This window comes from Petaurus breviceps, unplaced genomic scaffold (genome assembly GCF_028583685.1).
Source record: "Petaurus breviceps papuanus isolate PSGF00001 unplaced genomic scaffold, PetGlider_PUasm1.0 213, whole genome shotgun sequence".
In the NCBI taxonomy this organism is placed as follows: Eukaryota; Metazoa; Chordata; class Mammalia; order Diprotodontia; family Petauridae; genus Petaurus; species Petaurus breviceps.
This window is the reverse complement of record NW_027185860.1, coordinates 15,040,283-15,056,275: the sequence shown is the minus strand read 5'-3', so window position 1 is coordinate 15,056,275 and position 15,993 is coordinate 15,040,283. Positions and strand designations below refer to the sequence as shown.

Below are 15,993 nucleotides of genomic sequence, written 5' to 3'. Positions count from 1 at the left end.
AGAGAGAGAGAGAGACAGAGAGAGAGACAGAGAGAGAGACAGAGAGAGAGAGACAGAGAGACAGAGAGACAGAGAGACAGAGACAGAGAGACAGAGACAGAGAGAGGTGATCGCTCTTTCTTTAATCTGCTTGGATATGGATTGCAGTCTAGGGTGGAGGTCCTGGGGTGTGTGTCCAGCTTGCCAAAGCATGTGGAGGCCTCAGAGAGGGCAGCCATCTAACACCTCCAGCAGCTGAGAAAACCCCAGAGTTTGGGACAAAAGCTCGCCTGTCTGGTGGAAGACTCCTACTGTGGCAAAACCCACAGAGGTCAAGTGACTGAGGGGCGACATGACCAGGCAAAGGAAACAAAGCAGACAGAAGATTCCAACATTAGACTCCTATTTTGGGGACAAAAAGGAGCAAAGCTTTGAACAGGAGGAAGACAGTGAAGTCAGAACTCCTGCACCAAAAGCTTCAAAGGAAAATACAAACTGCTTATAGGCCATAGAGGACCTTAAGAAACAGATAAGAGAAGTCGAGGAAAAATTGGGAAGAGAAATGAGAACGATGCAAGAAAATTACGAAATGAAAGTCAACAGTCTGACTGAGGAAAATAATACCTTAAAGAATAGACTAACTCAAATGCCAAAAGAGGCTCAAAAAGGCAATGAGAAGAAGAATGCCTTAAAACGTCGAATTTGCCAGATGGAAAAAGAATCTCAAAAGCTCAATGAGGAGAATCATTGCTTCAGAATTAGATTGGAGCAAATGGAAGCTAGTGACTTTATGAGAAATCAACATGCTGTTAAACAGATTCAAACAAATGACAGAATAGAAGGCAATGTAAAATATTTCATGGGAAAAACCACTGACCTGGAAAATAGATCCAGGAGAGATAATTTAAAAATTATTGGACTACGTGAAAGCCGTGATGAAAGTAAGAACCTAGAAATCATCCTCCAGGAAGTTCTCAAGGAAAACTGCCCTGATGTTTTAGAACCAGAGGGCAAAATGAAGGTTGAAAGAATCCACCAATCACCTCCTGAAAAATATCCCAAAAAGAAAACTCCTAGGATTATTATAGCCAAGTTCCAGAATTCCCAGATTAAGGAGAGAATATTACAAGCAGCCAGGAAGAACAATTTGAATGTTTTGGAAACACAATCAGGATAACCCAGGATCTGGCAGCTTCTACACTAAGGGATTGAAGGGCTTGGAATGTGATATACCGGAGGTCAAAGAACTGGGATTACACCTTCCCTAGCATTTCTTTTCATTAATTCCCTTGATATTCTGGAACTTTTTTTTTTCTTTCAAATGAATTTTGGTACTATTTCTTCTAGTTCTATAAAGTAATTTTTTTGGTAAATTGATTGGTAAGGCCCTAACTATGTAATTTAATTTAGGTAAAATTGTCATTTTATTATATTAGCTCGACCCAGCCATGAGCAATTGATGTTTTTACAATTAGTTAGATCTGACTTTATTTGTGTGAAAAGTGTTTTGTAGTTGTGTTCATATAGGTCCTGGGTTTGTTTTGGCAGGCAGATTCCCAAATATTTTATAATGTCTACAGTAACTTTAAATGGGGTTTCTCTTTCTATCTCTTGCTGTTGAATTTCATTAGAGATATACAGGAATGCCGAAGATTTATGTGGGTTTATTTTATATCCTGTTACTTTGCCAAATTTATTTATTTAAGTAGTTTTTTATTGATTCTTTAGGATTCTCTAAGTATATCATCATATCATCTGCAAAGAGTGATAACTTGGTCTCTTCTTTGCCTAATTTGATTTCTTTGATTACTTTTTCCTTTCTAATTGCTACTGCTAACATTTCTAGTACCAGATTGAATAAGAGGGTGATAGTGGACACCCTTGTTTCACCCTTGATCTTATTGGAAATGCTTCTAGCTTATCCCCATTACATATAATACTTGCTGATGGCTTTAAATAGATGCTACTTATTATTTTAAGGAAGGATTCATTTATTCCTATACTTTCTAGAGTTTTTAATAGAAATGCATGTTCAACTTTGTCAAAAACCTTTTCTGTGTATAGTGACATAATCATGTGTTTTATTCTAGGTTTATTGTTGATATCATAAATTATACTGATGGTTTTCCTAATATTAAACCATTATTGCATTCCTGGAATAAATCCTACCTGATCAAAGTGTATTATTCTTGTGATAAGATGCTGTAGTTTTTTTTTTTGCTAATATTTTATTAAAAATTTTTGCATCTATATACATGAGGGAAATTGGTCTATAATTTTCTTTTTCTGTTTTGTCTCTTCCTGATTTAGGTATCAGCACCATATTTGTGTCATAAAAAGAATTTGTAGGACTCCTTCTTTACTAATTTTCCCAAATAGTTTGTAGAGTATTGTAATCAATTTTTCTTTAAAAGTTTGATAGAATTCCCCAGTAAATCCATCTGGCCCTGGAGATTTTTTTCCTAGGGATTTCACTGATGGCTTGTTCAATTTATTTTTCTTTGAGGGGGTTATTTAAGTAATTTACTTCCTCTTCAGTTAATCTGGGCAACTTATAGTTTTATAAATATTAATCCATTTCCCTAAGATCGCCAAATTTATGTGCTTATAATTTGGCAAAATAATTTTCTTATTAGTATTTTAATTTCCTCTTCATTGAAGGTAGATTCACCCTTTTTATTTTTGATACTCATAAGTTGTTTTACTTCTTTCTTTTTATCATATTGGCTAAGGGTCTATCAGTTTTTATGTTATTTTCACAAAACAAGCTCTTAGTTTTATTTATTAATTCAATAGTTTTCTTGATTTCCATTTAATTAATCTCTCCTTTGGTTTTCATTATTTCTAATTTAGTATTTAATTGAGGATTTTCAATTTGTTCCTTTTCTAGCTTTTTTCAATTGCATGCCCAATTCATTGAACTCCTTTTTCTCTAATTTATTTGTGTATGCACTCAGGGATATAAATCTTCCCCTAAGAACTTCCTTTGCTGCATCCCACAAATTTTCATATGTTGTCTCATTATTCTCATTCTCTTGCATGAAATTACTGATTGTTTATATAATTTCTTGTTTGACCCACTCATTCTTTATGATTAAATTGTTTAGTTTCCAATTAGTTTTTAGTCTATCTTTTCATGGCCCTGTATTGCATATGATTTTTATTGCGTCATGATCTGGGAATGATCCATTTAATATTTCTGCCCTGAATTGTGAGGGTTTTATGTCCTAGTACATGGTCAATTTTTGTGTATGTGCCATATATCCCTGAGAAGAAGGTACATTCCTTTATATCACCATTCAGTTTTCACTAGAGGTCTATCATACCTACCCTTTCTTAAGTTCTATTCACCTCCTTAATTTCTTTTTTGTTTATTTTGAGGTTGGATTTATCAAGTTCAGAAAGAGGAAGATTAAGGTCTCCCACTTAATAAAAAGTTTTGCTATCTATTTCTTCCCATAATTCCCTTATCTTCTCCTCTAGGAATTTGGATGCTATGCCACTTGGTACATATATGTTAAGTAATGATATTGCTTCATTCTCGATGGTGCCTATTAGTACGATATAGTTTTCTTCCTTATCTTGTTTAATTAGATCAATTTTTGCTTTTCCTTTATCTGAGGCATGACACATTTTACTCCAGCCTTTTACCTTTACCCTGTGTGTATCCCTCTGTTTCAGATGTGTTTCTTGTAAACAGCATATTGTAGGGTTATGGTTTTTAATCCATTCTGGTAACTGCCTCTGTTTTATGGGACAGTTCATCCCATTCACATTCAGTAATGATTACTATCCTTCTCTTTCCCTCAATCCTATTCCCTCCCGTGTTTATGTTTTAATTTTTCTCCCCTTCTCCCTTCCTCTCCCTAGGAGTTTTCCTTTTGACCACCGCCTCCCTTGGTATTCCCTTCTTATCAGCCTCCCTCCCTTTTCCTCCCCTTTTCCCTACTTCTTCCCTCCCTTCTAACCACTCCCCCTTTTTTAGGCCTTCCTCCCTCCCACTGCCTGGTAGATATAATAGATTTTTATACTTAATATAGTATGTTATTTCTTCTTCGAACCAAGATTGACAGGAACAAATCTCTTGTAAAGCCCCTTCACTCCCCTTTTCCCCTCTATTATGATATGTTTTGTGTCTCTTCTCTATAGAGTCCTATGCTTAACTGGTTGTGTTATTCCTTCCTTGCACCAGAACCAATGAGAGAAAAGTTCATTTAATACTCATCTCCCTACCTTCTTTCCCTCTAATACATTGTTTTTATGTCTCTTTGTGTGGCATAATTTACCTTTTTCTGCTTCATTCTTTGCTCTTCTTTCATTGCAATCCCTTTGTAGCCCTCATTAAGGATTTTTTTTTCACTTTTTTGTGTAATTTGTACTCATACCCTCTATTTGTCTATAAGTAGTTTGTTCTTATTAACTAACTGTGTGTGTGTGTGTGTGTGTGTGTGTGTGTGCGTTTCTTGCTTACCTTTTTACATCTCTCTTGTGTCTCATAAGTGGAGGTTGAATTTTCCATTGAGCTCTGGCTTTATCATCATGAAAGTCTGGAAATCTGTTATATCATTGAATGACTATCTACTTGCCTGGAAGAATATGTTCAGTTTCGCTGGGTAGGTGATCCTTGGTTGTAACCCGAGCTCTTTTGCCTTGTGAAAAATTGTATTCTAAATCCTCCGATCTTTCAGTGTAGAGGCTGCCAGATCCTGTGAGATCCTCAGTGTGATTACACAATATTTGAATTGCTTCTTTTTGGCCTCTTGTAGTATGTTCTCCTTAATCTGGTAGTTCTGGAGTTTGACCACAACATTTTGAGAACTTTTCAGTTTGGGATCTCTTTCAGGAGGTATCTGGTGTATTCCTTCTATTTCTATTTTACACTTTGGTTCTAGGATCTCAGGGCAGTTATCCTTGATGAGCTCTTGGAAGATCTTATCCAGGTTCATTTTTTCATATTGATTTTCCAGTAGGCCTATGATTCTCAGATTAACTCTCTTGTATCTGTTTTCCAGGTCAGTTATTTTTCCATTGAGATATTTTACCTCTTTTTTTTCTAATTTTTCTTTCTTGATGTTTTGTTTGACTAATTCTTGGTTCCTCATATAGTTATTCACTTCAATTTGGTTGATTCTAGTTTTTAGTGAATTATTTTCCTCGGTTAGTTTTTGGAGCTCCTTTTCTATATCAGACATTTTTATTTTTAAGGAGCTGTTTTCTTCATTGTAATGTTTTTATAATTTTGCAATTTTATTCATTTTATCTTCTATCTCTCCAATTTGGTTTTCAAAGTTCATTTTGAGCTTACCTGAGAATGCTATCTGTGCTTGAGAATAGTTCCTGTTGATGCTTCAGCTGTGCATGTGGAGTCAACACTATCTTCCTCTAAATTTGGTTCCTTCCTCTCACAATAGTAGGACTCTTTGAGTAGGAGTCTTGCATAGGAGTCTTTATCTTTGCAGTCTGCTTTCTACCCATTTTGAGGCAGTGTCCTAGCTGCACCCTTCCTCTAGGGTTCCCAAGTCTTTACTGTTTAAGGTTTTACACTGGGGCAATAATTACTGTGTTTTCAGTGTCGGAGGGGGGGATTGGAGCAGCCGGAGTTCACTCGGCCATCCTGGTCCCTGGAGGTCCAGATAGAAGCTTTTTAAATTCCTAGGTTGTGGATTGGTAGTCCCAGGAGTAGCTGCTGTCCTGCCAGGGGACCTGCATTTGACTCTTATCCTGCTCTGTCCAGTCCCAGCTCTGCAGTGGTAGGCCTAGCAGTGGCCCTTGTGGTTGGTGGGTCAACTTGCCTACACGTTGATCAGGCCTCCTCTGGGCCTCTGCACTCTGTGGCATCTGGGCCTCTTTGCAACCCCTCCCCCCCTCCCCCCACATAGTTGTCCGGGTCTCTGTGCTGCCCTGTGTTGTTGTCTGTGCCTCTGCCCACTTTTGTATTTTTTTTCAATTTTTTTGGCTTTATTTATTTGTTTGTTTACTTTTAGTTTATAAGATTGTGTTCCAAAATCCCTTGAGTTTCACATTTTCTCCCTCTCCTTCTCCTTCCTCCCCCCCCCACCCCACATTCAATCAAGTATAGGAAATATAGGATCTGCAAATACTTTCACATTAGACATTAATCAGATTGTAAAGAAGGATTGTAACCCATGGAATGAACAATGGCAAAGAGGAAACAAAACCAAACAAGAAAAAGAAAGAGAGCAGGTAATTTGCTTCAGTCTGCATTCAAAATACTTTCTTTCTTTTTGTTTTTGTGAATGCAGACATCTTCCATCATGAGTCTTCTGGATTTGTCTTATAACCTTGCATTGCTGAGAAGAGTCTAATCTATCAAAGTTGTCATCACACATACATTGTGTCTGTAATTGTGTGCAAATTTCTCCTGAGTCTGCTCTTCTCACACCACATCAGTTTAAATCTCTCCAGGTAAATATGAAGTATGTCTGCTCCTCATTTCTTATAGCACAATAGTATTCCATTTCATTCATATACCACAACTTATTTAGCCATTCCCCAGTTAATGGGCTTCCCCTTAATTTCTAATTCTTTGCCACCATAAAAAGAACTGCTATAAATATTTCTGTACATATGGGTTTTCCTCCCACTTCTATGATATCTTTAGGATACAACCCTAGAAGTGGTTTTACTGGGTCAAAGGGTATGCAATTATATATATACATATATATATATATATATATATTCCTTTGGGCATAGCTCCAGATAGAAGCAAACACTTTTGGAACAGGACTGAGTCAAAGGAGAAAATAGAATGTGGGGCTGGGATAGGATGAAGGGAAATATAGTTAGTCTTTTACAACTTGACTCTTATGGAAGTGTATGACATAACTCCATTTGTTTAACCTATCTTGAATTGATTGCCTTCTCAATGAGGGTAGGTGGGGAGAGAGGAAGGGAGAGAATTTGTAACTCAAAGTTTTAAAAAAAAATCTTAAAAATTGTTTTTACATGCACCTGGGAAATAAGATATACAGTAATGGGATACAGAAATCTATCTTGTCCTACAAGAAAATAAGGGGAAGAAGAGAAGAGGGAGGATGTGATAGAAGGGGTAATCAGAATGCATACCACCTTGGGGTGGGGAGGAAGGGAGAGATACAGAGAAAATTTGGAACTCAAAATCTTTTGGAAATGAATGTTGAAAACAAAAAATTAATAAACGAATAAGAAAAAGAAAAAAATTCTTTTTTATTTAAATATACATGCAAAAATATTCAAAAAGGAACCATTCTATTGAAAACATTGGAAGTCTCGGAGAAATAGGATAATCCATAACCATAACTTTTTCTAAAACTCAGAACAGTACTCTTAGCTTTCTCCTTTCTCCTTTCCAAATAATGTATCTTCTAGTAAAGTTGGGTGTGGCTTGGATTTTTTCTCTTTGAAGAAATGTATTAAAAATGAGAAATTAAATTCAATATGCTACATTTGAAAAACATTTTTTTCAAAGTCATTAAAATTTATATCTAGGAACACCAATTAAAAATAAGAGTTCTAATTCCATTCAACAATTAAAATTATTTCCACAAACATTTAAATGCCTATCCCTGCAAAGTACTCTGTTAGGCCTCTGGGGGAAGATAAATAAATCTTTATTTTCAGGCTGTTTATGATTCAGTTCTGTAGATTTTATCTACTATTTTTTATTGTTTTTCATTTGGGTCTGACTATGACTTTATTTGGCTTTGTTTGTTTTTGGCAAAGATACTGGAGTAGTTTGCCATTTCCTTTTCCAGCTCATTTTACAGATGAGGAAACTGAGGCAAAAAGGCTTAAGTGACTCATCCCCACAGCTAGTAAATGTTTGAGGTCAGATTTTAACTCACAAAGATGAGTCTTCCTGCCCCCAGGACCCACACGCCATCTACTGCACCAATTAGTGGCTCCATTTATTACTTTAAGGCATCTAGATACAGATCTATGATGTATGGATGGTATAAAGACCTTTTGCAAAATTGCAAAATATGTAAAGTTTGTCTTCAGACTCTGCCTCACATAAAAAAAAAAATTAGTTTTTCCCTTTACGCTGAATAGAATTATTCCTCGAAAAAGAAGTATAAGCAATGCTAGCTGATCCAGAGGCCTATCTGATAGTACCTATAATATTTAGTACCTATAGTGCCTTACCACTTACCTCAGAGTAGGAAGGTGTTTCATCATCCTTCTTTGGAGTCTATATTGGTTATTACCTTTGATCTGAGTTGAACTCTCTTTTGTTGTATTCATTTACATGATTTCATTCACTGTGAATATTTTTCTACTGCTTTTGCTTGCTTTGTTGTGTATTTGTTTATATATGTATCTCATGTTTATATTCATAATTCTGATATGTGATAATCTATTACATTCATATACTCCAATTCTTTTGGCCATTCCTCTCATAGAGAGGCACACACTTTTTTTTTTTTTGCTATCATCAAAAGTGTTGCTATGAATATTGATAAAAATGGGTCATTTCTGTGTTTTTGGTTCTCTAGGGGTATATATAAAGTAACATGATCTCTGGGTCAAAGGGTAAGAACAGTTTGGCTATTTTTCTCACATAATTCCAAATTGTTTTTCAGAGTTTATACCAACTTAGCCCTTTTCTGCTTGGCAAGGCTGTTGATGTTTCTATATAGTTGCTAGAGGACAAATCACCAGTCTTCATTATTAGTAGGACAACAGTATTGCCCTTCCCAGAGGCACTTGTATTTTAAAAGAAGATGCTTTGCAGAGGTCAATTCATATCAAATGCCTGATTTTTAGGTACTGCTTATTTTTCTCAACCTATTATTCCTCATTTTCAATAATTGACTAACCCACAGCTATGTGAGTTATTTCATCACCTACATGCTTAAAAGTCAACCTTGTTTTGGCCATATAATTATAAGATTTTTATCAGCCTATGAGCAGCAGGGAGCACAATTCTAATTTAATCCAGATGCGAAAAAAATTACAGGTTATGACTGCTAGGTGCTTTTTGAAAGTTTCAGGGGCTGCCAAGTAGCACAGCGAGTAAGAGCACTGGCTCCAGTGGCTCAGACACTTAGCACCCACCCAGAAACACCTGGCCGTGTAACTTTGAGCAAGTTACTTAACCCCAATTGCTTAAGGGTGGCCAGGTGGCTCAGCGAGTAAGAGCACCGGCTCCAGTGTTGGGATGACCTGGAGATCAAAGCCCAGGCTCAGACACTCAGCACCACACCCAGAAATAACTGGCTGTGTAACCTTGAGCAAGTTACTTAACCCCGATGGTTTAAAAAAAAAAAAAAAAGAAAGTTTCAATTTGTATCTGAACACTGTCAGGCACAATGAGAAGGCTGACTACAGAGACTTTTTCTTTTCAATTCTGTCTAGCAGCTCTCGATAGACACAATGGTGCTGTATGATTCATGCATAAAAGTGAAGTGAGTCAGAAAAAGAAATGTTTTTCTATATTAAAGAAATTTATTTCAATGTCAGAGACAGCCAGGAACCCTCCTTGAAATTATCTAGACTTTTTTTTTTTAATTTTAAGATCACAGTCCTCCTATATATAAATTAAACAGGACTGATGTCCATTTCCTCAGCTAGTAAACTGGAACCATGGAAACAGTGAAAAAATAAAGGGGAGAGAGAGAGAGATATAGAAAGAGAAAGAGTGGAGAGAAAGAAAAGAGAAAGAGAGAGAGAGAGAGAGAGAGAGAGAGAGAGAGAAAGAGAGACTTTGTTCATTCATGCTAGCTGCCAGGGTCGGAGGTCACAGTGCATCTAGGAGGCCGAAGGAGAAGATGGCTATGGAGTACCACATCACTCAGGAGGAAATTAAGAAAGAACCGGAGAAGCCCAGTAACTGGGAGAAGGTGTGCCTACTGCTCCTGCGGGTCTTCACCACTAATAACTGCCGATACCATCAAGTGGAAGAGTTGTCCTGAGGAAATGGGCCTTCGAGCAAGCTGCAGATCTACACCTGGATGAAGGCAACCTTGAAAGAACTGACTAGTTTAGTAAAAGAGGCTACCCAGAAACTCAAAAGGGTACACATTTCAATTTAGCTATTGGGTTTTTTTTTGTCTTTATTAATTTGTTTACTTTTAGTTTACAATATTCATTACCACAATTCCTTGAGTTTCAAATTTTCTCTCCCTCCTCCCCCCCCGCCATGGCAGCATACAATCATATATAGTATCTGCAAATACTTTCACATTAGACATTAGTTAGGTTATTAAGAAGGATTGTATCAGATGGAATGAAGAATAGGAAAGAGGAAACAAAACCAAACAAGAAAATGAAAAAGGGCAGGTGGTTTGCTTCAATCTGGGTTCAAACTCAGTTCTTTCTCTGGATGTAGACATCTCTCTCCATCGTGAGTCTTCTGGGATTGACTTATAACACTGCATTGCTGAGAAGAGTCCAGTCTCTCAAAGTTGGTCATCACACATATGTTGTGTCTCTAATTGTGTACAAATTCCTCCTGGCTCTACTCTTCTCACTCAGCATCAGGTCATATGAGCCTCTCCAGGTAAATATGAAGTCTATCTGCTTCTCGTTTCTTATAGCACAATAGTATTCCATAACATGCATATACCACAACTTGTTCAGCCATCCCCCACTTGATGAGCACCCCCTTAAATTCCAATTCTTTGCTACCACAGAAAGAACTGCTATAAATATTTTTGTACATATGAGTCTTTTTTCCACTTCTATGGTCTCTTTGGGATACAAACCTAGAAGTGGTATTGCTGGGTCAAAGGGTATGAAATTATTTGTAGCCCTTTGGACATGATTCCAGATTGCTCTCCAGAATGGTTGGATCAGTTCACAACTCCACCAGCAATGCATTAGTATTCTACTTTGTTCACATCCTCTCCAGCATTTGTCATTTTCCTGTTTTTTCATCTTGGCCAATCGGACTGGTGAGATTTGGTGCCTCAGAGTTGTTTTGATTTGCATTTCTCTAATCAATATTGATTTAGAGCATTTTTTCATATGCTTATAAGTACCTTTAATTTCTTCCTCTGAAAACTGCATGTTCATATGCTTTGACCATTTATCAATTGGGGAATTTGCTATTGTTTTTACGGATCTTAAACAACCTGGTTATCAAGTGGAAGAGATTGGCAGTGCTATGTCTGACAGAAAAGGGACTGATGACTCCATGATCCTACAATTTCAGAAGTTCTAAAGAGGAGATTATTTGGATATAGAAGTTACTCTTGCAAATTGGGCACCACCTCCCTCAGGGCACATGAGACCATATTAAACTTTGCTTACTGTTTCTTGCATTTGTTTGACATTGTGTCAGTATCAGCTATTCTCTTTATTACCTTTAAAATTTTTTAAATTTTAAAATTAAAATTATTTCCAAAACTTTAAGCTTTGGAAGGCCTAAACCTATTTTTAAGTCATTTGTTTTAAGAATTTTTTGAAAAAAGAGGATCTGAGTTCAAATTTGGTTTCACTTAACAGGTACTAGCAGTGTGACCCTGGGCAAGTCACTGAACCCCAATTGCCTTGTCTTCTTCTCTTCCCTCCCCCCAAAAGAAATTTATTTGCACACCTGGGGTGTGTATTGATTATTCTCTGTTAAAACACCACTTCATTAAAGTATGTCATATAGCCTGAAGTTTTGCTTTGCTGGAAAAATCCTTTCTTTGTGGAAATCAAACAAAACATCTAATTCAGGTATCCAGCTATTTCTCTACATCATTTCCCTAGCTACACTACTGCTTCTCTCTCACTTTTCCCCTATTTGGACTGTATCCTCCATATATCGGACTTCTAGGAATCGTACCCCCTTCCCTGAATAAACTAAACTTCTCAGATCTGTAACTCCCATCCTGAGGGTCCATTATCTTGATTGAGTACTAAGTACAATTTTTTCTGAGCCATCTACATCTTAGGTTTCTGACTATGCTTCACGTGACTCCTAGTCTCCCAGGTATATCTTGCCGTCTGCCTTGCCTCTGAAAACTCACCCCCTCCATACATATTTATGCCACCCTAAAACATAAACATACTCACTTTTTACCTCTTACTCTGGCAGAGTTTGCATTTATTTTACTTTATTTCCTTTGTGACTCTAGATGACAATGAGATGCTGAAGGAATTCTTGTCTCTTTTCTCCCTTTTAGAATTGCTTCATCATAATTTAGGTTCTCATTACTCGATGTGTTTGCATTGTAGATTTCTCTTTTCTCTTATTTTTATGTTTCATAATTTTTCTACCCATATTTTGTCTTATCAGGAATATTTCAAAGCCTTTTTCTATAAAAGGTACATTTTTACCTTGTATATTATACTCAGTCTTGCCAAGTGAATTATTCTTCATTGTGACACCTTTTTTTTTTTTTTTTACTTTTGGACTATCCTTACCCAAAATTTTGTATCCTTTATTGTAATAGTGGCATAGTTTTGTGTGAGCCTGACTGTGCTTCCCTGGCACTTGAAATCTTTCTTTATCACTGCTTATAGAACTCAAAAGCTCCAGATATTGATTCTTACATCCTTATGTGTTTTCAAGTCAGGATTTGATGGGTAGAGTCTTTCCATTTTCACTTTGCCCTTTGGTTTTAATATGTTTGGGAAGTTCTCTTTTATAAAATTTCTTGAAATATAATATGTACTCTTTTGTTTGATTGTGATTTTCAAGGAGTCTAATGAATATTAAATTGTCTCTTTATTGGGGGCTCTTTCTTTTTATACATATATATATTTTTTTTAACATTTTAAGAATGTTTTTATTTTATCTTTTTCAATTACATGTAATAACAATTTTTGACATTCTTTTAAAAAATAATTCTACGTTCTCTCCCTCCTGTACCTCCTTACCTTGAAAAGGTAAGCATTTTGATACACATTATACATGGGTAGTCATGTAAAACATATTTCCATAATACTCATTTTTGTGAAAGAGAACACAGACCAAAAAGAAAAAAGAAGAAAAAGTAAAGAAAATGTAAAAAAGTATGCTTCTATCAGAATTCAGACTTCATCAGTTCTTTCTCTAGATATGGATAGTGTTTTTCATCCTAAGTCCTTCAGAATTACCTTGAGTCATTGTATTGGTTAATACCTATGTCATTCACAGTCTTGTATTATATCTACAATTATATCAAATATTATATCTGCAATATTCCTGTTACTGCAGGTTCTGCTCACTTTGCTTTATGTGTGCTTATGTGTCTTCCCTGTTCGTCATTTCTTATGGTATAATAGTATTTCATCACAATTATATACCACAACTTTTTCAGCTATTCCCCAATTGATGAGTATCCCCTCAATTTGCAGTTCTTCACCACAACAAAAGCTGCTAAAATATTTTTGAACATAAAGGTCATTTTTCTTTTTCTTTTTTTTCCCCCAGAATTTATTTGTCTTTTTTTAAGTTTTTTTTCTTTTTATTTTCTTTTATTTTCAGAATTTATTTATTTATTTCTAGTTTTTAACATTCATTTCCATAAGATTTTGAATTTGAAATTTTCTCCCCATTTTCCCCTACCTCACCTCAAGATGGCATGAATACTGATTACCCCTTCCCCCCAGTCTGCCCTTCCTTCTATCCCCCCTATTCCTATCCTCACTCCAACCCCCTTTCCCCTTACTTTCTTGTAGGGCAATATGAATTTCTATACCCCACTGCCTGTATATTTTATTTCCTGTTTTCATGTAAAAACAACTTTTAATATTTGTTTTTAAAATTTTGAGTTCCAGATTTTCTCCCTTCTTCCCTCCTCACCTACTCCCATTGAGACGATAATCAATTCAATATAGGTTATTCATGTATAATTATGCAAAACATTTCCATAGTAGTCATATTGTGAAAGACTAACTATATTTCCCTCCATCCTATCCTGCCCCCCTTTATTCTATTTTCTCCTTTGACCCTGTCCCTTTTCAAAGTGTTTGCTTCTCACTATCTCCTCCCCCAATCTGCCCTCCCTTCCATGATCCCCCCTCATATTACCATTCTCTCTTCTTTCTTGCAGGGTAAGTTACCCATTTGAGTGTGTATGTTATTCCCTCCTTAAGAAAAATCCAATGAGAATAAAGTTTAGTCATTCCCTTTCACCTCCCTGCTCTTCCCCTCCATTGTAAGAGGCTTCTTTTGCCTCTTTTATGTAAGATAATTTATCCAATTCGATCTCCCCCTTTCTCCTTCTCCCACTATATTCCTCTAGCACCTCCTAATTTTATTTTTTGGATATCAACCCTTCATATTCAACTCACCTTGTGCTCCCTGTCCATACATACATGTATACACACATATATTCCCATCAATTATCCTATTACAGAGGAAATTCTCATGAGTTACAAACAGTTCAGTTTTAATAAGTTCCTTATGATTTCTCTTTCCTGTTTAGCTTTTCATTCTCTTGATTCTTGTATTTGAAAGTTGTTTTCTTTTTGGGATCTTTTTTTCAAGAGCTGATCAGTGAATTCTTTCATTTTCTATTTTGCACTCTGGTTCTAGAATATCAGGGCAATTAACCTTGATAATTTCTTGAAGAATGATGTCTATGGTCTTTTTTTATCATGCCTTTCAGGTTGTCCAACAATTTTTAAATTATCACTCCTAGATCCATTTTCCAGGTCAGTGGTTTTTTTTTCCAATGAGATATTTCACATTGTCTTCAATTTTTTATTCTTTTGCATCTGTTTTTATAATATCTTGATTTTTCATAAAGTCATTAGCATCCATTTGCTCCATTCTAATTTTGAAGGAATTATTTTCTTCAGTTAGCTTTTGGACCTCCTTTTCCATTTGGTCAGTTCTGATTTTCAAGCCACTTTTTTTCCTCATTGGGTTTTTGTACCTCTTTTGCCATTTAAGTAAGTCTATTTTTTTCCTTTTTTCTTTTTTTGGAGGGGGGAAAGCAGGGCAATTGGGGTTAAGTGACTTTGCCAAAGTCACACAGCTCACAAGTGTTAAGTGTCTCAGGTTGCATTTGAACTTAGGTCCTTCTGACTCCAGGGCCGGTGCTCTATTTATGGAGCCACCTACCGTGTTTCCCCGATAATAAGACCTATCCTGAAAATAAGCCCTCTCCTTACTGTGTAAGATTCCTCTAAAATAAGCCCTCCCCCGAAAATAAGCCCTATTGAGATTGCTACTGTAGTGAAGGTGATCCCCTGCACTACATGCTACATTACGGTACCCTCTGTATGCACCGTCCCTCCCCCCCCGGGTGAAACGCATGCCGTGCTCCGAGCTACATCCAATCAGAGCTGCAGCAGTGAGCACGTCATCCTGTTCTTCCCCAGTGATTTGCTTGCTGGAGCCATTGAGAGCAGTGCCGCGGAGGAGAGCTGAAGCAGGACAACATAAGCCCTCCCCTGAAAATAAGCCCTCTGGTGTTTTTCTTTCCAAAAAAATTAATAAGACAGTGTCTTATTATCAGGGAAACATGGTAGCAGCCCCAAGTTAGTATTTTTTTTTAGGTATTATTTTCTTCAGTATTCTTTTGGGTAATTTTCAGGAACTGGTGACTCGTTTTAATGACTTTCTTGGACCACTTTCATTTCTCTTCCCAATTTTTTCTCTAATCTCTTACTTGATTTTCAAAATCTTTTTTGAGCTCCTCCATTGCCTGTGACTAATTCATATTTTTCTTGGATGCTTTTCATGCAGGAATTTTGACTTTGTTATCTTCTTCTCGTTGTATAGTTAGTTGTTTTTCACCAAAGAAAGATTCTATAACCTGATTTTTTCCCCTTCTGTTTGCTCATTTTCCTAGCTAATTACTTGACTTTTGAGCTCTTTGTCAAGGTTGCTCTATGCTTCCAGAGTGGAGAGTGCTCTGTTATAAATTTATGGGGTTTTGTGCAGCTGTTGTCAGAGATACTAATAGGCACCTGTACATTTCCTTTCCTTTCCTTTCCTTTCCTTTCCTTTCCTTTCCTTTCCTTTCCTTTCCTTTCCTTTCCTTTCCTTTCCTTTCCTTTCCTTTCCTTTCCTTTCCTTTCCTTTCCTTTCCTTTCCTTTCCTTTCCTTTCTTCTTTCTTTCTTTCTTTCTTTCTTTCTTTCTTTCTTTC

General features: G+C 36.4%; 1 pseudogene; it reads left to right on the top strand.

Annotated features, from left to right (window-relative positions):
* Positions 1-9,695: 9,695 nt before the first annotated feature.
* LOC138165540 (histone deacetylase complex subunit SAP18-like) lies at positions 9,696-11,285 on the top strand (annotated as a pseudogene).
* The last annotated feature ends 4,708 nt before the right edge of the window (positions 11,286-15,993 follow it).